Raw genomic sequence first — 27,645 nt, 5'->3', positions numbered from 1 at the left:
ACACTCGCCCTCGCACTCGCACTCTCAGCCACAGACGAAGGCAATAGCTTCAGCCGCATAGCCACATGAAAGCTGAGAGTATGCAGCATAGCTGAGGGAAGGCAACCACGTTCCACACGCATTCCTTTGATCAATTTTGGGCAGAGGGATAAGGTAGGATGAAGGAGAAGGAAGAAGGCGGCTCTAACCGACGGCAATTATGCGAGGAAAGGTGTGTAGCAATAGTTGTTGTTGTTGTCGTTGTTGTTGTACCTTGCGTTCGTGGCACGCACCTTGACTTTCCGAATGGTCGCTGTAGATGGCGTGCTGCTTTTTTTTGAGACCTCAGCCCACCAAGTCGCATGTCGCAAGTTTTTCTTTTAATTTTTCCGCGTGCCTGCAGTATTTGTTGTGTTGTTTTTATGATGCTTAATTTCTGTCACCGACTCCCTCCCCCCGACTAGTCACAGCACCAAATATGCCATTTGCATATTTGATAAAGTTTTTTTTTCGTCTTTGCGGGGGAGCGTAGACGACATAAATAAATAAATTGTGCGTTTAGCGTAGGAGTGGGAGAAAAATTCAAAGTTTTGTTCCCTGAAATGTTAACAAATATTTGTGCTGGCCGTGACTGTCTGTGTTCGGGCTCTCATGATTGTTGTCATTATTTTTATTGTTTTGATGTGCCAGAGCCAGGACATCAAGGACATGCCAGCTGACAACTGACAACCGTCAACTGGCAGCCCATACACATTCACATTCGCATTCAACAAACTCGAAACACACATATCGTATACTCATAGCATGTGGCTTGGCATATTTGTCTTTTGGCCCTCACGTGATGACTTTCGCCCCGAGAAAAGTAGGCAGGCAATTATTTTTGCTTTTAGTTAGTAAGTTTATTTTTGGCCAAAGCCAAAAAAATAAATAACTCAAATGCAGACACACACCCGCACACAGCAGGTGTCGCTGACAAGGCGACCAAGATAGGGAAAAAGAGAAAAAAAGGGGGCCAAAAAGTTATCAGCGGAAAAGGCCTTCGGATTTGCTAATGGCTTTCGTTGCACCGCACTTAATTTATCAACATCTTTGCGGTTGACAGTGACATGTACCAGCAGCAGTAGCAGTAGCAGCAACAACAGCAACAACAGCAGCGACAACGACAAAGCTGTCGCAGAGCTTTAATTGAATTTTGCGTTTCGCCATTTTCCAGTTAGCGGGTTAAACAGCGACAAACACTTTGCGTAAATTATGCGATTAATGCGTACGCGAGGCCATGCAAATGGCAATGAGATACTTCCTGACTGCCTGCGCCTGCTTTGCCAGCCTCGCCTGCGCCTGGCGAATGACAAGCACCATCAGCAGCATAGCACCAGGAAAATAATAGTAATGAGAAGGTGGCCTCTCGTCTCTCAATTACGTCGCTGGTGCGACGCATATATCAACTGCAGAGCGACAGCGAGCGACTCAGAGTCAAAGAAGAATTAGAGAGGTATGGGATTGGCATTGGCATCAATTATGCTGTTGCCTGGCATCGTCAGCGTTTTGTCGGCACTAAAAATGATGGCAAACGACACTCAGGGCCAACGTGAAGACGTGCAGCAATAAATTAAAGCGCTCTGGCCGTTAAAGTGCCACCAAAGATGGCATAAAGTGGCAGCCCAGCGCATAAAATATGACAAATAAAATGCTAAAACCCAGGCCACGACACTGAAAGTGCCAGAGAGAGAGAAACCTCCCATTCACTTATGCATATTATTGAAATTTATTCATGACTTTTGCACTTGCAGTTGGTCAAGAGACAGCAAGAGCACCCCAAACTCCTTTAAAGGCCATGTTTAACAGCACTCCATTAACGGAACTCTCACTTATCTGTCAGCGAGTCCAGCGAGAAGTTAAGTATAAAGCTTAACGGGGAAGCAGGGCTATAAAATAAACTAAACCAAAGCCGAAGATTTCCACTGAGACTGTTATACTTTTAGAGCCGAATTTGACTCTTTTAATTTGTTAGAATACACTTTTGGAAAAAAGTACTAACATGCCCAGTCGAGTGTGCTCAGCTGAAATATAACCGCTACCCACTTTCACACAAAATACACAAACACAAATACACCAAATTTGTATACCAAAAACATTACAAAATATACTAAACGTACTACTACTACTGCGTTACAAATATACCACATAAACCATATAGCCAACTAAAAGAAGTACAAGTTATTTGTTAGTATGGATTTTTATTATTTGTGCGAACAGCATTAAAATAACCAACAAAATCTTTCATTTAAAATATATCAAATTTAAGTAAAAAATCTCAGTTGATTTTTTTTTAGTTTGTTAATACTTAAAATTAATTCTGGAAGTAGCAGTAAAGCGACCAATAAAAATACTTCATTTAAAAAGTATCTAAAAAGGGAAAAATTGCCTTCATCACTTGTAACACACAACATTATAGTTTAACTATATTGTTGCAAAGTTAAGTGCAAATTAATGAACCAATCTCTGGCGTAAACAATTTGCAATAATTTCTGACTTTGCTGGTGAGCCATAAAATTGCATTAGCGCTGTTTGGGCCATCATAACAATAATGCATAAGATTGCGATTGCGAGTACCCAACAAAGTGCGGAGCAAATTGCAGCAGCAGCAGCAGCAGCATCAGCATCAGCTTCAGCTTCAGCTAACGTGGCTGAAACGACTAAAAACGGGGCCAAAAACGAAAGTTCAAAATGTCGACAAACGAACAAACAAAATTTCATTTGCAGCGCATCGTAAATTGAATGCACATGTGAGCATAAGTATGTGTGTGAGTGTGTGTGCAAAGTGTGTATAAGTATTGTGTGTGAGTAACACAAATGTTAGCATTTGTGTGTTTGTTTGTATGTGTGTCAATGCCGTTGACGTCGAGTGAGCGTGAAACAAATGCAAGCTATAAAATCTCAACAGCTACAAAGCGTAATGCCAGCGGGGCAAAGTAAAGGAATGTCAAGGGAGGCGGGCAGAGGCAGAGTTGAAGCAGAAGTAGCAACAACAGCAGCAGCAGCAGCAGAAGCAGAAGAAGTATAAGCATAAGCAGGGCGACTGTCAGGACTGCCAGTGCTGTTTATTTGTATTTGTAGCATAAGCAGAGCAATGGCTGCCATTGGCAAATGGTGCAAATACTTGTACACACAGATACACACACACTCTCATTCGCATACTCACGCAGTTAAGCTATGCAAACAATTTCATGGCGCAGGACGGAAACATTTCGAAAAGCAAATTCAATGTCTCGCAAATTAGCGAGTGCAGGAAAACTTGTGAAAATGATTAAACATAATTTCTCATATGTACGCAAATTGGCAAACGAAGCAGAGTTCAATTAAATAACTTAAACTTGAATTTTTATAAAAAAGCTGCATGCTCGACTGTGAGTTATTCGCCAGTCATTGTAAATAAAAGGAAAATATTACTGTGCTGAAAATATACCAAATACCGAATAATGTAAAAAAACAAAAAACAAAGATAAAACAAAAATATATTCTTAAAATATGCCAAATTCAAATACCGAAATACAAAAAAATACCAAAAATGTATAGTTAAAATATACCAAATTAATATACCACAACAAAAGTTTTCTTTTTGGTTTAAATAATCCTATCTTCAAAAATAAAACAAATACTAAATTTAAAAATATACCGAATTTTATATTTGGTATATTATAATACAGACGGAAAGATTAATAGACAGAAAGGCTATATCACCTATATTGAGATGCCTTCATCTGGCTGGTACATAAATTTCGTCAAGTCACAAAGTTATAAACTTTTTATTTTTTTTAAACTTTCTTTATTTTTTACCTCTTTAGAGAATACAACTAGAATCGGAAATCTCGACTGTGTTTATATTTCACAATCATTTCGACTTTAATTCAACCAAATTTATTGCAATCATTTTGATCTTTTGTTTTAACATATAATATATTATAACGAAAATCCCTTTATAATAAACTGCGTACTTATGCCGTAAATTCATTAATTTTCATTTTGTATTACAAGTTGTTGCTAAGCGTATTGCGGATAACTTTCGCATAGTCGTTGTCTCGTTCTCAAATTATCCATGTTGTCGTAGTTACCCCAAAATGTTTATCTCGACATCTGATGTCAGGCAACGAACGAAACGAAACGAACAACAGCAGCGACTTGACTTTAGCTTCTCAGTTTCTTCAGAGCTGGATATGGAGGAAGTTTCGCCAAGCAGCTGAACGGCAATCATGTAATCACTTGTCATGAAGCTAAGCTCTGACCAGCCTTCACAGAGCACCCCGAATCCGCAATCGCCGCACTATTACTACTAGCAGAGAGGGAGGATAGAGAGAGAGGGAGGCAAACTCAGCGAGTTTTGTTTATTTGTAAACACTCGGCAGTTATTGCTTTGTTGCTCAAGACAAATACAAAGACATGCTCCTCGTACTACATTGAAAACAAATGCGTCCTTCTGCTGAACCTGACAGTTTTCTTTTTCGAAAATATTTTGAATCACAAGTTGTGCAATTTATTGAGCAGATAAATTTTCTTTGTCTTCTTGAGACTGTCGCTCAAAATGTGAAATTTATATGAAAAGTTCGTTCGCCTGTCTGCCAGTTTACCAGCAGGATCAAAGTAGCAAAATAAATTAACGACCGATAAGCGACGCTTCATGGCAACTTTCGCGGCTGTTATCGGGGGGAGGGGGCGAAACTCCGAACAACAGCTGCGGCAGCTTAAATGCGTGTCGCAATTGCTGCTGGGGTGGCATGTCCTTGGCGTGCCCTAATTGGAGACCCACGAATGTGCATAATCCACGTACTTGTACATAAGTAAAGTCAAAGCGCAGGCCTCCTAATCCTGGTGCAGGAAGTCCTGCAAGTCCTGCCTTGACTGCAATTGAGTTATTGCATGCCGCCAGTTGCCAACTGGCAACGTTCGTTCGCAATTAGCGACACGCTCATTAATTGAAGTGACATACACACACACACACAGACACACGTACATTGCATGCAGCCAGGTCATGGGGCGGCTACTTAATATTTAAATCAACTCGTGGCAATTGGCTTAAATCAGTTTGTTCGCATTGAATTTATGGAATTATGACAAAACGCTGGAAAAAACTTTTTAGCTTTTTTTTATGTGCTGCAAACGCATTTTTAATTGCGATAATGAGTCATGCTGAGTCAACTATTAAGCCAGTGGCATTTTTTCTTTCCTCCTCTTAGCTGGGAACAAAAAGTTGGCACAACAAATGTTGCAAAGATTCAATTGACTTGATATGGCAATTTTAGCAAATTCATTTATTATTTACTTGACTCTTGTTTTCCTGGAAATTGAATTGAATATTTTAGATTTCTGAGAAATCGTTAAGCTAAAGCGGCTGTAAGCAAAGCAACAAGAGTCAAGTATCGATTCAGCAAATTGGCAGACAATAAGGTAGTAGAGTATAAGCTACCAACTTAAATTTAGAAAATTTCAAATTAAATGAAGATACAAATTATTTATCTTCTGCAAATTAATTGGTAATACAAGCGTTTACATCTGCAAATGCCTCAAGTGTCTCTGCTTTTGTCTTACGATAAACAGATACATCGGATTTCTGGTTTGCTAATTGAAAGGATGTCTTCATACAGTCATGAGGTTAATTAGAAGGGGGAAGGGAGCGCTGTGCTTATTGTGCATGCTTGCTCATGTAGCGGAAATTGTTGGCCGATAACCCGGGTTTTGTTGACCATTAATTAGGCGGGGGCTCTACACATAATACATAAATAAGCCAACACCATTGGCTTATTGTTGTTGTTAGCTTTTTTTCCGCTGTCGTTGTTGCATTATGAGTACAATCTGATGTCCTGACAGGCGGCGTAATAAGCGCAAATATTTGCACATAATCATAATCATAATCATCCCTTTTTTTTGGCTGTTCTGTTATCCGGAGAGGGGAGAACACACACTCGTGCACGGACATTTTTGCCGTTTGCTGAAATGCGGCCCATGAAAAGGTTTAAATATTTATGAAATTATGCCAAAGTTTCAACAAGTCATAAATCTCTGTTGATGTTTGACTTTTTATGCAAAATTTATTTCATTTGCATAAAAATGGCTGACAAAATATTTTGACAGGCACGGCCAACAGCAGCAGCAGCAGCAGCAGCCCCACCTCCACCATCAGTCCAATCCCCAAAGCAGCCCCATCAGGTGGTGGTGCACTCTGCCCGACAATAGCCAAGCACACAACCAAAAAAAAAAGATACACGAAATTCAAACAATAAACCTTAACTGAATGCCTCAACCCACACATACATACATATCTCTGCTCTGCCCACTCTGCCTTCTAATCCCCTCTCGCACACCTGGAAGTTTGCCTGTCAGTCGGATCACTTCCAAGGCTGTGTTTTTGGTTTTTGCCGCTTTGACTGGCTTGTCATAAACATGGAATGGAATTTGCCCAAAAACTTTACCACGTAATCAATCACGCTTCATTTATTGACACGCACAAAGGATGATGGGCCTAGCCGGCGAAGGACACACACACACACACACACACACACAGAGGAATACTACATAGATACAAACGGATACATAGCAGCTATTGCTGGCTGCGCATTTGCTTGTCTCTTGGTCAAATGGTGGCAAAAGTTTCGCATGCATAAATCCGACAGAGACATAGACAACAGATAGAAAGAGACGAAGACAGAGGCAGAGAGAGAGTAGGCACAGACTGTTAGCTCTGACAGCTCATTTGCGGTCCCACTGCTAACTCTGTCCATTCGGGTTTCAGCCCACCTGGCCGCAAGCTCTCACTCGCTGGAAGCGTTAGAGAGGCAGGCCAAAAAGTGTGAAGGATTTATGACAAAAATTTATGAGCGTCAGCGGCAACTCCGACACTCATACGCCATGTGGGTTATGGTTGCACAGCCGCGAATGAGCTTGACAAATATTTACGAGCTCAAGGACACACCTTATCAAATGGCAGCCACACTCTCACTTTGCTTTTGCTTTTGCTTCTGCTTCTGCTTATCCTTCTTCTACTTCTTCGCGTGGAAATTAATAGAGCCAAGGTGCAAACTTTGGCAATTTACCAATAAATAGAGCATAAAACCCATTCGCCATGGCTAGCCAATTTGTGTGAAGACTGCGGCCGTCAGCCAGCACCACCACCAAAAAAGCTGAGCTGCCCAGCTTAGTGGTTTGCTTAAAATCAAGCAAAATCTTACCCATGATATGCTTGCTCATTGCACATAGCTCACTCACAGTTTTGCGGTTTTAATAACTCTTCGCCTGTCGGTAGCAGATGCTCTCTCTCTCTGAGATAGCGGGGAAGTGTTTTAAATCCTCATTTTGATTGGCAAAGACTATAGTTTTTATTGATGTACAATAAACTGCAGCACTTGGGCTTTAAATGATGATAAATGAGTAAGTGAGTGAGTGGGTGGGTGGATGGGTGGATGGGATTTGTTGGTTTGCTTGCTTTGAGCTCGGCTGTCAGTTGCCTGGCATCGGGCCAGGGACATTGGCAGAGACAGGCAGAGAGAAGGCTTTCATTTTTCTAAAAGTGAAATTACAAAGCCACATTTAAACATGGCATAATATAAAAGCCGCTGTCACAATGTCGGGGCAACAGGCTGGCTGGCCCTGTCCAACACTGTGGAATGTAGCACAAAGGACATGCAATTAATTGCATACGCTAGCTGGCTGCAGCAGCAGCATCAACCAACAACCAGCAACCAGATGAAATGCATTGCATTCAAGTGGAGGCCAGGGGTCATATTACTGCGGCTGAATGCCAAATCATCCACGCCTGCCACGCCTACACGCACCGCAAGCCACAAAATAATGCGTAGACCGTCACAAAGCAACGAGAGAGAGAGAGAGAGCCAGGGGCACCACTGGAAGGTGGGGAAGGTGGTGCAGGGTTTATATTGGGTCTATTGGTATCCCAATGAATTCGGGTCTTTGCCTCTGTCTCTTGCTCTCGGCCTGCCAATTCCATTACGAATTGTTGTTTAAACGGATTATGCAAAAGGGAGCAGGGAGCATGATGTATGTATGTGTGGGTATTGTGAAAACGCTTGCTTCACACACACACACACACACACTCACACGCATACAGATGTAAAGTGCTGTGCGTGACAATTGACAGGTGGATGGAGGCACGCTTCAGATTCAGATTCAGCTATAGCTACAGCTACAGCTTTAGCTTCAGTCGTCTGCTGCCACTGGGAATTCGATTAATTTTTGATGAATCAATGTCAACTACTGCTGCAAATCTGTGAACTGTCAGCACGCTTGTGCGACGCGTCGTGTTGCAGGTGGGTCAAGCTGCCTCTTGTTGGCCAAACAAAAGCCACTGTCGCCGTCGACTGACATTGACGTCTGCTTTCTCTCTCTCTCTCTCTCGCTCCATCTGCAGACTGCCAGTTTTACCCCTTTTCGCATTTGGAACACGTAATTTTTGAACACACACACACACATGCACATATCAATGACATTTGTTAATACAAGCACAAAAGGTGTGTCCCAAAAAATATGACAAGCAAAAAAAAAAAACGAAACCCCATACACATACAGAACTCTGGCATTACGTGACTTTGGGACGGCGGCTGCTGGCATCGGCTGTTTTCTTATTTGACAGAAATTGGCATATCGCGCGTCGCATTTTTTACGCATCAAATGAAAATGTTATGCCCCAACAGAGTGAAAAGCTTTCGCCAAGCAAGTGGCGAAAAGTATGTTCGATATTTTTCAATCAAATTTCCGTAAATGTCACGTATACGCAACGTTGCTTCGCTATACTTATTAATAATGCTGCCTTTGTGTGCCGCCCCACAGAAAGCACTACACAACGATGAAGTCGAGCAACTAAGAAAGATACACTCGACAAAAAAGATGATAACATGAACGAAAGGATCTCTGGAGTTTTCCACTATCCAAATGGATAATGAGTTTTTGCCATCGATTGACCTAAATTTTAGCTGGAGTCTAAAGTGTGTCATCATCTTTATCTTTTACCAATTTTAAACATTGAATTCCTTCAGTATTTTTTCCTGAGTGCATTAACTTCCAGGAAACGCACACATGTCCCTGTCTGTGTGTGTGTGTGTGTGGCATAGCAAGGACCTTCGCTGTGTGCTTCGCCGGGTGGTGTCCCATTAAACTTCATTCTTCTGTCGTTGTCAGCGTCTGTTGCGACATTTATGCCCATTAACAGAGTTTTGCGCCCTAGCATTTTTGGCATCTTTTGGCGTTGCGTCTGTCGCGTAAATTTTTGATGAACTCAAAATTGCCGATGACATTGAACTGTGCGAATTTTATAACAAACCATAGCCGACTTTTCCCTTTTGCATTTCTTAGATTTTCGTATTTCGGATAATGAAAATTAAGGGGACTTCTCGACACTGGCACATATTTTCAACTTGTTTACGTTGGCAGCAGCGGCATCGGCAGCGGTAGCTAAATATTTAACAGCTTCCAGCAATTTCATTAATAAATATTTCAGTCGCTCGATTCATAATTTATGTAGGGGGAAATACATGTTAGGTTTGAGCCAACTTCACCGCATAATTCAAGCAGTTTATACGGCTCAACAAACTGTGCTCATAGAAGCGGAGACAGCGCGCAAATATCTGGCAAATTAGTCTATATATTATGCTTGAGCTGTATTATGCATGCGCCACGAAGTATGCAACATATTTCAATTGCTGCTTTACGGCATTAAAAGAAACCCTCAAATAAATTGTGTGTGTGTGAATGTGTGTGTGAATGAGAAGGGTGCCACAAAAAATGCCTATCTCCACTTGACATCGGAGCAAGGGGAGCCATCAGCACCTTTGTCATTTATTTATAGTTGTAGGCGTGTCGCTTTCACTTCTCCTGCTACACAAACACAATCTCACTATCTCTCTCGGTATGTGTGTGCGTGAAGCTCGTAAATAACCACTGCGAAGACACATGCCACTTTATGTCAATTATTTTGACAGCTAACAAGCGCAAATACTCGTCTGTATGCAGCCAGGTCGCAGTTATAATATCACACTCAGTGCGTCCATTAGAGGCGGGTCAGAGACTGAAGACACGGCATGGAAATGCCAAGAACTTTCCCCCAATTATGTGTAATGAATGAAAGGCAAATTCGATGCGAAGCGTTTTGAAGGCAAAACATATTACTTGATTAAGCATGGAAGTTGAGGAAGCCTTTTTGTTTAAATAATTAAGCCATCTCATTAATAAGGATTTAAAGTGAGCTCAATTGAGGCGCATGCAATGCGAATTAATGATGACCACAGGCACAAGCCCAAGTGGTTTTTAACCCATACTCATATATCTTTCTCGCATACACACACATACACACACACCACACACTTACACCGACTTACATGCATTCAGATTGAAGTACAAAAGGCCGAAATCGTAACGAAATTATGTCATGGCCCGAACAACGAACAACGATCTCAGCCGTGGTCAACATAGCAACCCGGCAGCTGGCTGGCTTTCTGGTAGCTGGCTTGCTGTTTGGGGCATATCAAAAGGCGATTTAATGAAATTACAGTCAATATTAATCACTGTCAAGGCTAATTGAGTATGAAAACAAGCAGAAGCGCCGGCGACTGCACACAGAAAAAAAAGAAAGAGAAAGACAAAAAAGAAATTCGCTGCTCTGGTCTCTTCCCCTCACTCATATATGCGAAATCGCGAGGGAAACTCCATGTGAAGCGCTCTTCTTGTGAATCAGTGTCATCGTTCATTAGACGCGGCCGGAAACAAAAACTCCACTTGACAGCTTAAAAGGGTTTCCCACCCGCCCTTCAGCGTCTTGCTCTCCCCTCTGGCAACACGTGTGTGTCAACGCAACTTACGCGTAACCAAACGTACGTTGTGTAGGCAGAGTAGAGAAGGGGAAGGAGCAGCTGCTGATGAATCGATGCATAAGTGTCTCCCAGTCTCAAGTCTGAGTCGCAGTTCCCAGTCAGAGTCACAGTTTGTCTAACAGTTTGTAAGCATCAGAGACTTGGCCTGGCCACCACGAAGCAGGCGACCCCTGTTGCTATGACACGCGCATAATTTGTATTATTTTTGATGGCAGCCGACTGTTGCTATTGCTATTTGCTATGTGTATGTGTGTGTGTGTGTGTGCAGCCCTCATTTGTTATGTTCCAGCTGGCATTGAATTACTACGAGAGTACGACAACGAGAGCGCACTGCTTCATTTGAGAGGCGAGCCTGGTGCCGCACATCGTTTGTCAATCGTAAATTGTGTGCTGACAAGGACAAATGGCATTTGAAGTCGATTTTATTTGCTGCCGATTGTGGCAAATGAAGTGGAACCTGTTTTTTACGACAGTCCAACTGAAATTATTACCACAACGTGGCCTCACTTACCAGTCAGTCCTCACAATCTTTTTGTTTTTTTAAGTACTGCAGGAAGAAAACTAACGGAGAAAGCACAAAATTTTAATGGTTAATGTAATCAGAGCTGATGGCAGCAGCAGCTGACTCTCTCTGGCCATGGCCACATGCAAAGTCAAATTAACTGCAATTGACAGCGGGTCACGTTTCGGGCCAGCTTGCAGCTGTCAATCAGGCGACGAAGCCGGGCATTAACTTATTGAATTTTAGCCAATTTACCAGCGAGCACACTTAGCTGATCACACAGAGTGAGAGAGAGAGAGAGGAAGAGGGAGAGGGAGACGAACAGCGAGGAAGAGTGAAAGAGTTCAGGCACAATTACCCGTGAGCTATGGATATGTTGCATGTCCGTGTACAGACTGATGTTGAAGCTGAAGCTGGACTCTCTACTCTTTGCCACGGTGTGGCATGTCAAGAGCCGTCGACGTTTTGTTGCGCTCCAATTTAATGTGGCAGCTTTGGCCGGGCAGTTGCAACTAAACCCAACTAAATCAAGCCGTTCTTTCTAGCTAGCTGCCTGGCCACCTGTCAAGTGCATGTAGATAAATTTCCAAGCTAATGGTGCCGAGCTCTCCGGCTAGCCGCAAAGCAACGTGCTCAGACCAGGCAACCGATGTCGACGTCGACGCTAGTCGGCAGTGATTGGGATTTGGGTAAGTGGCAAGTGGAGAAAGAGAGAAAGGGGGCAGAGTGCATGTTGCACGTTGCACATGGCAATTGCAGCCGGCAGCTGTTTAAACTGTTACAAAAATACACCACGGCTGACAGGAGGCGTCTGCCACACACTCTCAACCGGCCCTCAACCTTCACTGGCTCCACTCACTCTTGGGGCACTTGTTCAGTTAACTTAATTGAAAATCACAAAAATTGGTCATTCCGGCACAATGAGCAAAGCAACTTGGCAGCCGGCAACGATAAATGTTGCCAAAGTGCAGAGGGAAGGAAGGAAACATACAAAAAATACTAAAACAAAAACACAGTCCCGACAAATTCAATTCTCCCCCGTGCTCCCGTCTCGTATGCTTTAAGGCCTTGGCCATCTGAAAGCCTTTCACTTTGCCAAAACAGACAGACTGAGAGTGCCACAGAAAGAGTGAGAGAATGAAGCAAATTGAAGTTAAGTTAAGTAAAGTTTGCTAAGCAAAACATACTCGCACTTTTTACTTAACTCCGCCTGTTTTTTCCGGCTGTCTGCAAATTTATACCAAAAAGCACAAAAAAAGGCAGCAACAAAAACTTTTTTAAACACATTTCAGAGCGAGTTGAGATGCTGCTGTTGCTATTCCTGGCGCGGCCATTTCGCCACGTTCCGGTGTTGATTCCGGCTGCGACTCGAGCTGGTATGTTGTGTACACACAACGCTCCCGCTCTTGCTCCCGCCCTCGCTCTCATACTCTCACTCTCGCCACAGATTAATTCATTTAATGGCTGTAACGTAAAGTAAACAAAAGACCAAAAAAATAGCTCTAAAATAAATAAAAATTAAAGCAAGAGCAAAAGCAAAAGGCGAATGTAGCAGTCGCAAACGCCATTCGCAGTAGAGCTACATTAACACGACGTATACGTAACATAGAAAATCGATGTTGTGTATACGGCGAGTGGTTCAGCTGGCTTTAATGCTAGCCTTAGCTTTGGCTAGCGCAGAACATACAACATGCAGCCAAGTGTTCATAATGCCATTACAAACAATTTTCAAAGAGACAGAGCAAAAACGAGCATAAAATGTGAAGTTAACTCGTCGCTGATTACATATAAATAGCACAACGTGGGCGGTTGCGGTTGCCCTTTCTCGAATATTGGTGGATGGGGGCGGGAGGCAGCGAAGGGGTATATTTTTAATTTACCTCGCATTTCAATAGCTCGACAGCCTTTATGTCTAATAACTCTCTCTAAAGCAACGAACGAAAAAAAGGATGCAAAGCTTCGCCTAGTTTATTACACAGAAGTGAAAGTCCAGTTAGAAAACCCCTAAAAAGAAAATATAAACCTTCAAAATGTCCGAAATGTCTGAAAAGTCTTAAAGTCCGGTCACGTAAAATTTATAACCCAGTTCGCAGTGGCAGTCAGTGGCAGTTTGAAATCTGCAAGTATTGGCGAATTTATGAGGTCAAAAAATGAAAACATAAACTTGTCAGTCACACGTAGGCCCATAAATTAGACAAGAAGCAAGCCCCGAAAAACCCAAACCCAAGTCTGCGGTTGTCATTCTTCTTCAGTACAAGGGGAGCCTCTCAGCTCAGTAATCCCAGCTCATAAAGTTCAATAAACTCCGAGGTAGGCTTAGCTGCTTGCCTGCTGCCAGCTACAATAATTTTGAGTTGGCCCCGCTATGAAATTCATGCAGGAAGTGCACTAATTTATGACCCAGGCCTCAATGTATAAGCCTCCGCACTTGGACTTGAACCGCTATCTATTTTGGCAAACCTTTTGCCTTTGCCTTTGCCTTAGAATTGGGCGTGGCTCGACATAAATAAGATAATCACACGCATTTCAAATATTCTCTCGACCAGTGGTCGAGTGGCTGCCAGGTGCTGGAGGCGGCGGCGGCAGCTGCCGAAGGGGAGTAACAATTCAAATTAAATTGAGCATGCTACTGATACGAATGGTCAAGGATCTGGTCTGGTATGTCCGGGCTCTGTTACGGGCTGCTCCTTTTTTAAATAACATTATACTCAAAAGTGCGCTCATGCGTGAAAATTAGAAGCCGGCCATGGAAAGCACGCTCATTCTTCCACACTTCTCTCTTGAATGGGGGACACATATTTTTTGGGGCATCCTCAAAGCAAGTATGTGTGTGTGTGTGTGTGTGTTAGTGTATGTGTGTGGTCAAAGTTTGGCAAGGACATGATGCCGCACATTGTGTGTTATTTTGAATAAATTAAATTTCTCTGCAGTTCGGCATAATAAGCACTTCTAAGCGTGTGTGTGAATGTGAGTGTGTGTGTATATGTGGGGGGTATGTGCGACAGTCTCACGCTCCAATAATTTTATTACAATGACAACGAGCACTCCCAGAAAAGCGAGGCATTGGCATTGGGGTCAACGGAGCCCGCAGCTAATTAGGCGTTTTAAATGTCAGCCAGAGCCAGGCTAAAAATTCTTGTTGCCAACACATATGCTGCATGCTGTCAGTATGGCCAAAAAAGCCACCCGAAAAGGAATTGCCAACGTCTCCTACTCCTACTCCAAATGTTGAGTCTCTGGTTACAATATGGCCACAATGCTCAATATGCTCATAATCAACAGAAAGATACAAAGCCGGCCATTAATTATGCATATGTAGTGTCCGAGTGTGTGTTCAGTATGTCCTGGTAACATATGGACGGACGAGCATGAAAGATAAGTAGAAAGAGACAGCAAGAAAGCAAGAGAGAGGAATGGAGGGTTATCGAAAGCGCTGCCCATTTAATGAGCTTAATTAAATAAACAAATGGCAACGCGTTTTTGCCAAAGTCGCATTAAAAGTTCATGAGAAATAAACTAATACACATGTCGCATATACATTTACACATTCCTTGCACACACTAAGGTAAATCACACCGACACACACACTCACGGGATTATCAGACTACCAATTAGCAAACATCTCATGGAGCAGTAAGTGTAATTAAAGTTGGAACAAAACAATACTCTTCAAAATGTTCTTCCATATAAAGACATACAAATTCTTTAATCTTACACTTTTGCTTTAAATTATATTTAACGGTAAAAAAGTTAAATAAGCTAACTACAAGAATTTGCAATAGGTTACACCAAATGCGTTTATCTGGGTGACAAACTCTAACTACCCTTTGTTAGTGTATATAAAAACTGTGCGCATCTCTTGGCTGGCTACTGCATAATGGAAAAGAAATAAAAGTGTACACATAATATTAATGGATTTGAATTTATCAGTAGGTTTAAGTGCGCTTTGCACTTTTGTCTTTGTCGTTAGCATTTCCATTTCTATTGCCATTGCCCTTTGACTTTTGCTAATCGAATATTTAATTAGTTTAATACGATTGCAAATGAACTTGAAGATTAGCATCAAAATTGTTTACAAAGCCAATGGCCGAGATTTCTGATCGGGCAAGCAAACAAAGCGAAAAGGCAACACAAACAGAAACAACAACAACAACAAATACAAAACAACAACAGCAAATAGCAACAGCAGCGGCGGTTATTGGGATAGGTCGACTTTGCATCGCCCGCTTCGCCCACGTTTGGGGCCCAAAATGACCTCAAATACAAGATTGAGAACAAGAACTAAATTTCTTAAGTGCTTTCATGTGCCAAGTCCGTTCAACAGACGTCCTTCCTCTTTCGTCTCAGAGTCAGCTTCAATTGGCAATGCCTACGAATGCCTATTGAGAATGACGAGCAGCGGACGACCCTTCGTCCTTTGCTTTGCTTTATTACACTCGAATCATTTTGAAGAGTCAACTTCGGCCCTCCCAAAAAAAGGGGTTGGAAAAACAATTTTGAAAATTTATTTTCATTAATTTTAATTCGTTGCAAAAGTTTTTGCGTTCCCCCTGCGCCATTTGTATACATCCTTCGTGGACGTGGACACAGCTGAGAACTGAGAAGGAGAAAGAGGGAAACTGGGCATGGTCCAAATAATTACTTTTTCAGATTTGGCCAGCTCTCTCGTCCCTTTTTAATTATTTGCAAAGGCTTGTCGCTAAACTTCACTTCCATTTCTCGGCCAGCCAGGCGAGCATAATTAATTTATTTCATTTTTTTTCTGCTTTGTTGTGTAGGCCTAGAACATTTCCAATAATTAATTGAAACACTCGCTTCAAAAAAAAAAAAAAAAATAAGAAATCGTTAATATTTAATTAAAATTGCGGACGTTGCTAAATTCAAAAGATTTGTTCATCTAGGCCGAGGTCTGAGGTTGAGTCAAGGGATTAACCCTTTACTCCTTTATTCTTCTGAGACCCCGCCCAATAATGCTGACATCACAGACTCCATTCAAGTTTCCCCGGATGGCAGATGATGATGATGATGCGACTGAATGTGAATGATGGGCATGATGAGGGCGTGACGTTGATTTAGTCTCGTGTTCTCGTGACTTTAGCAGCGTTGATTGCACTTAAGCCACGGCAAAGGCGCAAAACAGATTCACATTCAGATTCCGAGATTTCCCGTCTCTAATGTCAATAACATGCGATCTGCTGTTGATGCTGTTGTGGATTCTGATGTTGATGCTCCAGCTGTAGCTGTTGCTGTTGCTAACTCGGCTGACTCAGCAGGCGGCAATCAACGAGCTGTTCTCTGTTCAATGTCAATTGATGCGTATGTGATGCGCGGCAAGGCAAGGCAAGGGGAGAGTGTCTGTCTACCCCGTAGGCACAGCTGGAGATACAACATCAACAACAAACAGACAGATATGTAAAGAGAGAACTTGGCTTTTATTTACGTCTTTAGTTCCTTTGAACTGTTGGCAAATTAAAGGGCATATCGTCTAGCCTTATTGAATGCACACATATTACTAATACACATGCCTTGAAAACATGCTAATAATATACTTAAAATTTTCTCTTTCTTCTTGCAGTTATCAACATTGACAAAGCTGACAACAGCAGCAGCTGTGACGGGTGAGTAGTACTTGTAATATAAATCAGTCTGTAGCTGGGCATTATTTTGGCAAAACAACCATTAACCATTAGCCCGTATTCAGGTTAATTGAAGTTGAAATTAAAGCCAAAGCGGCGCAATGAAAATGTCAGTTGAATGATCTAAATCATGATTGACAATGCCAGATAGCCTGATAATTGTATCTGGCTGCGGTTTTCGTACAAATTGTTAGCCACATTGCGCATACGCCCCGCTTGCCACCTTCAGGTGGGGTCCATCCACCATCCAGGGCACGTCCGAATTGTCGTCGCGCGTGTTATTCGGTCGTTTGCATGCAATGACTCTTGTTTTCTCTCTCGCTTTCGCACTCTTTCCCTGCTGATTCTGCTGTCTGTTTGTCTGTCTGTCATTAGGTTGGGCATTTTGCAATTAATTGCAATACCATTGTTAATGAACTAGTTGAGCACCAAAAAAAGAATAATAAAATGAGTAAATAAAAAATGGAAACACAATTCACCAACCTGGGGGAGAGGTCATGACATGGCCATGGCGCAGATAAACAGAGAGCAGGCAACGCAAGCCAACACAGAAAAAAAGGACAATTTGCAAAGTGACGTCAAAACAATTACGTGCAGAAATACGCTTGATAATAAAATGAAGTGAAGCTCTGAGAAGGCGATGGCGGCGACGTTAGTTCTCTTACTCTCAAATGCTGAAACGTGCTTAAGTGTTGACTTTTATAAATTGTGCTGTCGTTTTTCTTACCTGGACGACCAGCCAGTCAGCCAGCTCGAGTCAGCTCACCTCCTTGCCAGGTTGCCAGGCTGCCAGGCTGCCGCCTGAGTTGAGCTGATGTGGTGTCCGTGTGCATGAGAATGTGTTTGGCTGTTGGCATGTGCTCAACTTGGTCAGCAATTAATTACACACAACGACTGACACTCCGACAGAGAGCGAGAGGAGAGAGAGAGCGAGCGACAGCAGTTCATCAGTCGTTGGACAAGTTTAAAGGCGCATTTAAGGCAAATTTAGTTGGCCCAATCAGCCGGCGCCGACGCTGACGCCAACGTCGAGCTTCGGGCTGAGCTCTCAATAAGAGCAGACCGTTGTCCTTGCCGCAGATTTATATTTGCCTGCCACACTCCACTGGCTACAAATGACAGTTAAGTGTGAGCTTAACAGCCAAACAGCACAACAGCAGCGATACACGAGGCAACAGAGCCAGAGGGGAAAAAGGGAGAAGGGAATTGGAAGACTGGGTGCAGCCAGTGAAGCTCTCTCGGTCGGTTAGTTTATCTCGCTGGCTGAGCGTTAAAATAATTTCAGGCTTTCTTTTCATTTGGCGCTCATTCTTTCCACTTTCCACTCTCCCCTCTCTCTACTCTCTAGCTGTTGTGCACAATTTGGCGTGCTAGCGTTGCGGTTTTGCAGCCTTTGCCGCAATTAATGCTAACAGATTAATTATACGCATCGCTGCATAATTTGCTGTCTGTTTTTCAAATTTATTTTATTTTCATTTTTCTTTTTACGAGCTATTTTGCCAGAAACGTGAAGCAATGCAACAACAACAACAACAACAACAGCAACTTGAGCATTGACAACGCAAAAAAGGGACAATAGCGTGGGACTTGGACTGGCTCTAATGAGTGCACATTAGCTTGACTTTGGCATTAAGAAAGGGCCCCAATTTGTCGGGATAATCAAGCTGACAACAGTCCCACAGCCAGCTCGGTATACAATTTTGTGTGCGATATACAAAATTAGTTGCTTTTTTTTAGAGTTTCGCTCGGGCACTTTTTAAGTGAGTGCAATTTGGTATTGATAGGTTGGCTGATAAAGCAATTTGGTCAGGCTCGGGCAACAGCTGTCACTGACCTATTATTTATATGAGTTTGTTTAGTTTGGGCAGCCAACTTTTTTGTACTCTTTTCGCTCGTTGCCATAAATCTAACTGAGTTGCCTGTATTAATGTGTCAACTACACAAAAGTAACGAACACCCGCACACACACACACACACACATACTTCAAAGACCTTCAATCAGCGCCAGGGGAGCGAAGAAGAGAAGACAGTTGGGCACTTCATGCGAACTTTGGGGGGGAACGCACACATATGCGAGTATAGCAAGAAAGAAAGGCATTGGTCCGTGATAATTATAACTCGAAATAGGACCGAAAAGGATAACGGATAAGGATTGGCATTCGGTTGGAGTGTGGCGCATGAAGAAACAGTGACATTCATGTTGATTTATATGCCTTGTGGGGCACATGGGGCGTATGATTTATGCCGCAACTGTCGCTCTATATTTATGAAAACAAATAAATATGTGTGCCGAGCTGTCATTAAAGTGTACAAAGCACATTAATTGCATATTAAAACGTATTAAGGATACATTAGCCAACACTATCAGCGTCCCCCAAAAAATGCCATAAACAGTTTCCTCTATTAAAAGTGTGTGGCCCGGAAAACATTGTAAGCAGCTGCCAGAAGGCAGATGCCAGCAGTCAGTTGCAGAGGCCAACTGCCAGCCAAGGCGACAATTTGCGTCAAGAGTATTTGCTTTGCCATATTAAGTAATAAAAGCGTTGTAAAAATCATAAAATGAAAGTACAAAACTGTGCAAAGTCAACTGCCTTTGCTGCTGTGGCCTCTCGTACTCCTATTAAATATTATAAAAGGCAATTTGCAAATCTCATATAAAAGCCACACGGCATAGACCGACATCTACATGCTAACTGCCAAACACACACACACCCACCCCTAGTCAGGGTAGAGTAGAGTTGGGGAAGGGTGATGCCAGCAGCCGACTGGCGGCAATCATTAGCAACAAAAGGCCGTAAACAAACAAAACAAGAGCCGTAACAAGTAAACAGTATGCCTCTGCCGTGTTGTTGGGGGCAACCGCAACCTTATGGCCCAAAAACTGCCTTGGCTACAAGCTGTTGCCACGCCCCAAGAGCGACCAAGACGATAACCAAGGCCAAGACGAACACACGAACACGTAGACATTCAATTGCATATGCCAGAAGCGTTGATAATTGTGCTAGAATTAAAAAGATTTAGTAGCAAAGCTGCTGCTGCCACTGCTGCTAAAGATAGAGCTGCTTCAAGTCTCTTTAGACAGGATTTGTTATTTCTGGGTATTTTTTTTTTCTTTTTTTTTTGGCACTGCTCTAATTAAAAGAGCTTTTTGTGCCTTCGCCGACGCCATTTTCATTGCCATAGCAAAGACATTGTCTCGGGGTTTTGTTTACCACTCATTTTGATGAGTACAAGAACTCTCTAGGAGCATCTCTTCTGTTTCTCCGTCTGCAGGTAATTAACATTTTTATGTACTTTTTCTCAGTTGAGCGCCTCATCTCTCTGAATGGTCGAGGTCTTGGCTGGTAGTCTTGGCTGCCACATAATTAAAACGTTGATTTATGCAACAGATAATAAATTCAACAATACCACCGTGCATCTCCTTCCCCTCTTCCGCTTCCCTTTCCCCAACCATCTTTTTTTTATGCATGTTTTATTTTTATATTTTTATTTACGCATTTCTGTCTTTATATGCCGCACTTGATGTTGTATTTATTTTATCGCCGTTTCGATAACGACGCTTAAAAGCATTTTTTAATAATCCAATTTCTTGCTACATGCACACTCACACACACACACACACGCATACATACTTGTCGTACTTTACGGAAGACAAAAACCATAATGAGAATCAGATAAGCGGCTTGCAGAAAAAAATATACTCACATACAAGTACTTGAATGATTATTATTTTTTCAAGCTTACAAGTAATTTATTATTCCACATTTATGTATACTATACTTCATTTTGATTTTTAAATGTAATATTAAAGTAATCTATATATTCGAAAAAATATAAAACACGTAAGAAAACTACAGTCGAGTGTACTTGACTATGATATACCCGCTACTCATTTTAAATAAAACCATATTTTACAATTATACCAATAATATTCATAAATGATAATAAATTATACTGAATCCTATATTTGGTTTATCAATATTGTACTGCATTCAAAATATACCAAAAGGTACAAAATATACCAGAATTTCGGGGTTTTTTTTTTGTCATACAAAAGTATTACTTAAATAGCTGCTACAATTTTTAATTGTAATTAAAAAAAAAAAGAAGTTTATCATTAAATTTTAATAAGATGGACGGGCAGACAGACATTCCAGGCGAACATGGATCGGCTGTTCACGCTGATCAAGAATACATATGGGGTCGGAGATGACTCCTTCTGCCTGTTTCATACATACAAATCTGTTGGCACAAAGTTATAATACCCTTCTACCCGATGGATAGAGGGTATAACCACATAATGATTCAGCGTACACTCACATCCTATTAGTGAAGAACTTCAACCACCTCCTCGAATGTATTTTTTTTTGGTAAACTGCGGCTTGTTCCAGCGAGTATATCAGTTATTGATTGAGTTCACTCGAAGCAGGGTCATTCATTTTTAAACATTTCAAAATTGCGCCTTTTTGGCATATGCATTTTTGATTTATGAGCACAGCGAGTTGACGTCAATCAGGTTCGGCGGTTACAGTACGTTATTTTTTCTCTACCATTTTTATTTTTATATCGAACACAACGCAAAAAGCTAAATGAAGTAATCAGAGTGGAAGCAGTAGGCGGCGTGGCGCGGTTGAGGTTGATATGATTGGAGTGCGAGAAGCAGCTCCCAATCAAACTTTTCCAATAAAGTCTTTAGCCTAAAGACAGCTGATAAATCAAGCAATCAGAGCGAAAAGGGCTATGCCGACAGCTTCGAACACATAATTTATGGCAAGTGCTTTAAAGTTGCCGGCCCAAATTACTCTCTGCGGCGCGTACAAACAAAACAGAAATCAACACACAGAAAAAACAGAGCGAAAAAAAAAATACGATAATATGCGGCTGGGCAAAATCAAAATCAAAACCAAAATGGAGAGAGGCTGAGAGACAGCTACAAAAGTTGTGGAGTTGTTTGTGCTGCAAAAGTGCGAAATTTAACTTTGCCGATTACACCGTCGAGACCAGAACAGAACAGACTTCGTTGCGTATACGTAACGCAATGTAACGTAACGTATACATAATAATGGGCACAACCCAAACGAAAGGAGAGAAAAACGAAAGCCAGGCAACAGACGTGCATAGTTTGATGCGCAGCTTTTTTGGATAGGCAACGAGTTTGTTAATAAAAAGGCCAGTCAGCCAAATGAAAAATACTTTCCGTGGGTTGGGCAAATTGACTTAATCTAAAATAAAAGTTTAGTGCGTTGGGCCACATACTCAACACACACGCACACACACGCAGTTCGAGAGACGAAGGAGAGGTCTAAGTTCACAAACGATATTTTTATGGGAGCATCTGTGTGTGTGTGTCTGTGTGTGCGTCGATGAGGTAAACGAACCAGCAACGATTTACACACACAGACAAGCGGAAGGGAGGTAGGGATTTGGCAGCATGTTAATTTCCCAGGAAACGCACGATAAAGTTGAATGCTTTTTCGAAAAACTATTTGACTTTGAGCAAAGGGTAGAATGCCAGCCAGCACCAACGACTCGCAAACACTCGTTACATATATCACAATTCACTGTTATATGTGTAAATGTGTGTGTGTGTGTGTGTGTGTGTGTGTGTGTGTGTGTGTTTGGAGGAGCATTTACCTAGTCCACATGCATTGGCTTCTGGCAGAAGTCGAAATTGGGATTGGGATCAGGAACTGAAGCTGAGGCTGCCACAGTCATCGTCATCGCCATCGCCAGGCTCTGCACATGCGCCTGAATTAAATCAAATAAAAAAGTTTTAATAAGGAAATAAATTTTGTGAAAATGCTGAAAAGGCAGCAAGATTTACGATGCACAAAAGATAAATTTACAAATGCGAATACATAAAGACAGAGCCAGAGAGCTGGAGAGAAGCAGTAGAAGGGAATTGAAACACATATGCTAAATGGGCATTAGAAGAATGAGCAAACTTCAACTGCAAATGAAATGGCAATTCATTTATTGCCCCTTTACAGTATTTATGGCAAGCAAATAACTATATATGTAAGTGAATGTGTGAGTGTCATTTGTTGTATGTGTGTGCACATCTGCATAATGTGACGCAATTACATTTAAAAGCTCATAAAACGAGAGCAGCATTTCAATTGGAAAATAAGCCACAGATAAAATTGCGAAACAATTGCCAAACAAATGAAAGCACAATCAGTGCTCCACTTTAAGAAATAAAACAAATACTAAAATTAAAAAGCAACACAAAACAGTGGATGACAAAATGAATGAGCGAGGGGGGTGGGTGGCAAAGCGGCGGGGCATAAAACAAAACATATTTAATTTCCGCTATATAAGCACAACTGACTTGTGATTATTTCCGTTTATGATAGTTGCGCAATTTCGGCATTTGGCTGCATCATCGTGCGTATCCTTAACAGCAGGATACCCCATAACACACACACATACACACACACACACACACTCAGACAACAGTTGTAACAGTTGAAAGCTTGTGCCAATTTTGCCGCTCGTGCAAGTTCTCTGTATGCGGTTACCATGACAACAAGAAATGTCGAGCATATACACATATTTTTATTTTGTAGTATTTGTGTTTGCCATTCACTTCTTCGTTCATTAATTCATACATTTAATGCTTGTATTTGTATTCATCGTCGAGTGCAATCATCTGGCATTGGTCAAGCAGCATTTATTAAAGCCAGATGAGAGTTTCGTTTTGCACTTGCAATCGAAATCGAAATAATTGTTTGCTTTTGGGATTAAAATATATATTTTTGAATTTTCCTGTGCTTTCTCCTTCGCTTGCATTTGAATAATTACGGCGTCGTGCTTTTATTTGTGCCGTTTGTTTAGACATTTGCATTGCGATTGCGATTGCGATTGCGGCATGGACTTCATAATTAATTAAAATATTCAAAGGTCAACAGGGCGTATGCGTAACGTGGCCTTCTCTGGCCCGTGAGCTCTGGCCCTGACTGACTGCCAGTTGGCTGTTTGCTAGTTGCCGTTGCTGTTGCCGTCCCGGGGGCACTTAGGACGCTTTATTGCTGACCCTTGGAGTTTATCATGATTTGCGCACCATGAGAACGACTTCTTCAAAAATGTTTTGGCTCTGGCGTAAAGGATTCTTTCATTTTTTTTCTTTTCTTTTTTTTTGGCAAGAGACCGCTGTCAGTCTTAGTCCCAGTCGGCCCTTCAGATACTGAGCACTTTCTCTTCTCTCTCCACGTGTCTGCTTCTAGCTAAGCGCTATATCTGTGAGGGCGTTCTGAGAATGAGTGTGTGTTTGTGTCCTGACAAGTGACTTTTGGGCTCTCCCCTTTAGCGCACTCGCAATTTTCATGCGCTGCTCCCGAGCGTTTTGTCAGCTTTATAATTAAAGCAAAAGTTAATTTTTTTTCACAACTGTACCATAGTGTGACCCCCTCTCTCCCCACTCCATCGCCTCTCTGTCAGTTACTACATCCACGTCGAGCTGAGCTGAGCGTTGTTTTGCATGCGCCCTTGCCGGAAAACTCATTATTTTTTAAATGAAACTCTTGCTTTGTGCCGTTTGCAGTTCCTCTTCGTCTCCGTCGCCGTCGCCGTCTCGTGTGTTTGTCTCTGCCATTGTGCTCATCATGATCCCAGTCGCAATTAACTCAAGAAAATAATGTTGCGGCAATGACTAGCGAGAAATGTAATATTTTTGCTCCCATTTCCCCATTCTGCACTCCGCTCCACGTTATCCGCAGTCGTGTGCCCTCTTAGACAACCAATATGACCATGTTGCATTTGTAATAAGCATGTAAATGAAAATGGAAATGGAGTTTAAAGTTTTGCAGCTGCAGACAGTCAAATTTTGAGGGCTTGCCTTGTTTGGCATCTCATTTGTATGCCAATTGCATTTACTGCTAATGCGAGATGACGGTGCTTGTCGTATCTGGACCAACTAGCAGCTAGCAAAATGCCCGACGCTGTTTTATTGTCATGCAATAATTATAAATTTTGCAAAATGGCAATCCTCAAACGACGCATTGACAGCGCATTCCGATGCAGAGCAAAAGCAATTTCAAAGTTTGCATTGCAACGACACAGATCTGTGTGCGAGTGTATGCGAGTGTATGTGTGTGCGTGTGTGGCACACGCTTAGGGTGAAGCTGCTTCGCATTTCTTGAAGGGGGAGAGAGAAAAAGCAAGTTTGAGAGCAGGTGAGGGTAATTGAAATGTATGTGAGAGCATCTCGGAGTTTAATGAACTTTGGCATGCATGCACATGGAATACGAGTGCTCGAATTACAAGTATTACGACTATTGCAAAGTATACTCAGACCACTTTCATATCCACATCCTCTTCCCCCCCTCTCCTAACTTTGCCCTGCTTAAGACGCAGCCCTTGGCTCATAAATGCTTGCATGCTTGTAGGAATTGCTTAGCTGGGATTTGCTTAATTTTAGCACCACGTCTCAACATGCCACATGCCCCATACTCGCATGCCACCAACACTCTCCGCTCTCAGCTTATTGCTGGCTAGGGAATTGCGTCACAAGCGTCGTATGCGTAACATATTTTTTTGTGTTCTTCTTTTTTGGCCCATTGTTTAAGCATTCTCATTTCGATTTTCGTTTTCATTTTCATTTTCATCTTCTCAATTTTTGAGCGCTCTCAGTTTGCTTGATCTTTTGTGTGGCACATGCAAATTGAGGATGTGGCCACTTGTCAGTCAATCAATAAAATGCAAATATTTGCCAGTTTCTTCGCATTGTTTTGCGCATTTGTGGCACATGGGCCGACGCGTCGATTCGACTGAGAACTGAACTGAGAGAGCAGCCATCGCTTTGAACTTCAAAGTTCTGCATAAACACTTCACAAAATTCAATGACAACTCCAATAAACTGGCACTCAAATGCCGGCGCAACAGCTGCGCCCAAGTGGGTGTGACCCACATACGCAAATACTATAGAGAAAGCGACAAAGCCCAGGAGACAGAGAGCAAGAGCTATAGAGAGATAGAGAGTGGTGAGACTGTGCTAGTCACATATGGCACGAATGCTTATGTGACAGTTGTGTTTGATGTGTGCACCGCAAATTGCTTTGATGGTAGCCAACGTCGTCTACTTGCGTTGTTTGCACTTGTGCTCGTAGCCTCAAGTCTGAAAGCCATTCAAGATGCTGGCTACCTCATATAGCATACCTAACTCTAAGCATAAATCCAACGATATGTGAAAGCAGTCATCGCATTTAATACTCCACATCATCTGCAATTAAGCTGAATTTGTTGACGTCGCATAGTCCACGGCTTACTTTACCCTAGGCTAATACGCATTAGGGGATATGGAGGGGCAAAAAATATGACGGGCCTAAGCCAAAGCCTTGTCATAAAATGCACAAATTTGTGTCGCTTGGGGAGCACTTTACATGCTCAGCCAACAGCCAACAGCAGCCTTTTCCAAGTCCAAGTCCAAATGCGAATCCGATTTCGATTCCGATTCTGATTCTGATTCCGATGCCGAAATCCTCAACCTTACTTCTGCCTTGATATTAGTTCAATAGCCAGCACAGTGTTGTCCCTGGCTGGCAAATCCTTTGAGGTCAGCCAAAATGTTGGCCAAAACTTTTTTCAGTCAGTCAAAATGAACACACACACACACGCACAGACACAAGAGTGCAGTTTGTGTGTGGCCCACTTCGATTTCTATTATTTGAAGCGCACTTCAGCTTCGGTTCGAGCTCCAGCTTCAACCAGAGTCAAGTTCTGTTCAGCCGCAATGCATATGGAGGCCACTTTATGGCTTTCCACTGATTTGGTTGGCAACGGCAACGACAACGGCACCAACGATCGGTTTTCGTCTCTTTCATTCTCTCGCATTTTGCGAATGGGAAAATGTATAAAAATCGTTAAATGTTTTGCGGTTATTTGCCGAAGTTTCAGAGGCTCGCGCGCTCGCAAAATCGCCTTAGGAAAAATATTGATGCTGCTGCCGCCAGCGTTTTTGGCGAAATTCAAATCTAAAAGCCCAATGGCCAAGCCCAAAAACCAATGCAAACCAATAGCCACCAAAACTAGACCAAATCCAACCAAAGCAAAGTAAAGAATAGAACAGAATAGAGAAGAGCAGCGTAAACATGCTGGCCCATGTTTTACTGCAGTTTTTGTTTGGCAAGTTTTATGTACAAGGCACATTTGTTGTTGTCTATGTGAGTGTGAATGTGTGTGTGTGAGTGTGTCTGTGTGTGTAAGCTGCCAGCAGTAACAACAACAACAATAACAATAGCTATTGGCGAGCGAAGCATTCGCGCCGAACGTTGTAAAAATCATTTTATGAGTTTGCATAAAATTTTGTGGTTTTCACGCCCATGTTTATTGCAGGCGGCATGGCACATATGTTGCCATTGTTGGCATCATCCTAGTCTATTGATTTTATACATATATATATAAAGAATTTTTTTTAGCCGCATTCGGCTAAGCAAAAAACGAAACCAAAATCAGTCAAGACAAGCCAAACATTTTTAACCAACTTTTTTTTTGTTTCTGCTGTTCGTGCAGTTATTATAAGAGAATAAAAAAAAAGTATTATATGGCAAAAACCGACTGCTGGATCCCAGTTGTTGTTGTTGAGAATCTAGTATATTTTGAGCTCAATGCTATACTTTGAACTCTGTGATATTTCGATATACCAAATACAGCTTTCCGG

The 27,645-nt window shown here is 42.1% G+C and overlaps 1 protein-coding gene across 5 annotated transcripts in view; it reads left to right on the top strand.

Annotated features, from left to right (window-relative positions):
• The window catches only part of LOC133842295 (zwei Ig domain protein zig-8), a 71,167-nt gene that overhangs the window by 19,847 nt on the left and 23,675 nt on the right, over positions 1-27,645 (top strand). For all 5 annotated transcript variants that reach the window (XM_062275337.1, XM_062275339.1, XM_062275338.1 and 2 more), the window contains exon 2: positions 16,928-16,970. The gene's annotated coding sequence lies outside the window, so the exon portion shown is untranslated. The remainder of the gene's footprint in view (positions 1-16,927; positions 16,971-27,645) is intronic.

The sequence above is a fragment of the Drosophila sulfurigaster genome, chromosome 3, assembly GCF_023558435.1.
Source record: "Drosophila sulfurigaster albostrigata strain 15112-1811.04 chromosome 3, ASM2355843v2, whole genome shotgun sequence".
Classification (NCBI taxonomy): Eukaryota; Metazoa; Arthropoda; class Insecta; order Diptera; family Drosophilidae; genus Drosophila; species Drosophila sulfurigaster.
This window is presented reverse-complemented; position numbering and strand designations above follow the sequence as displayed.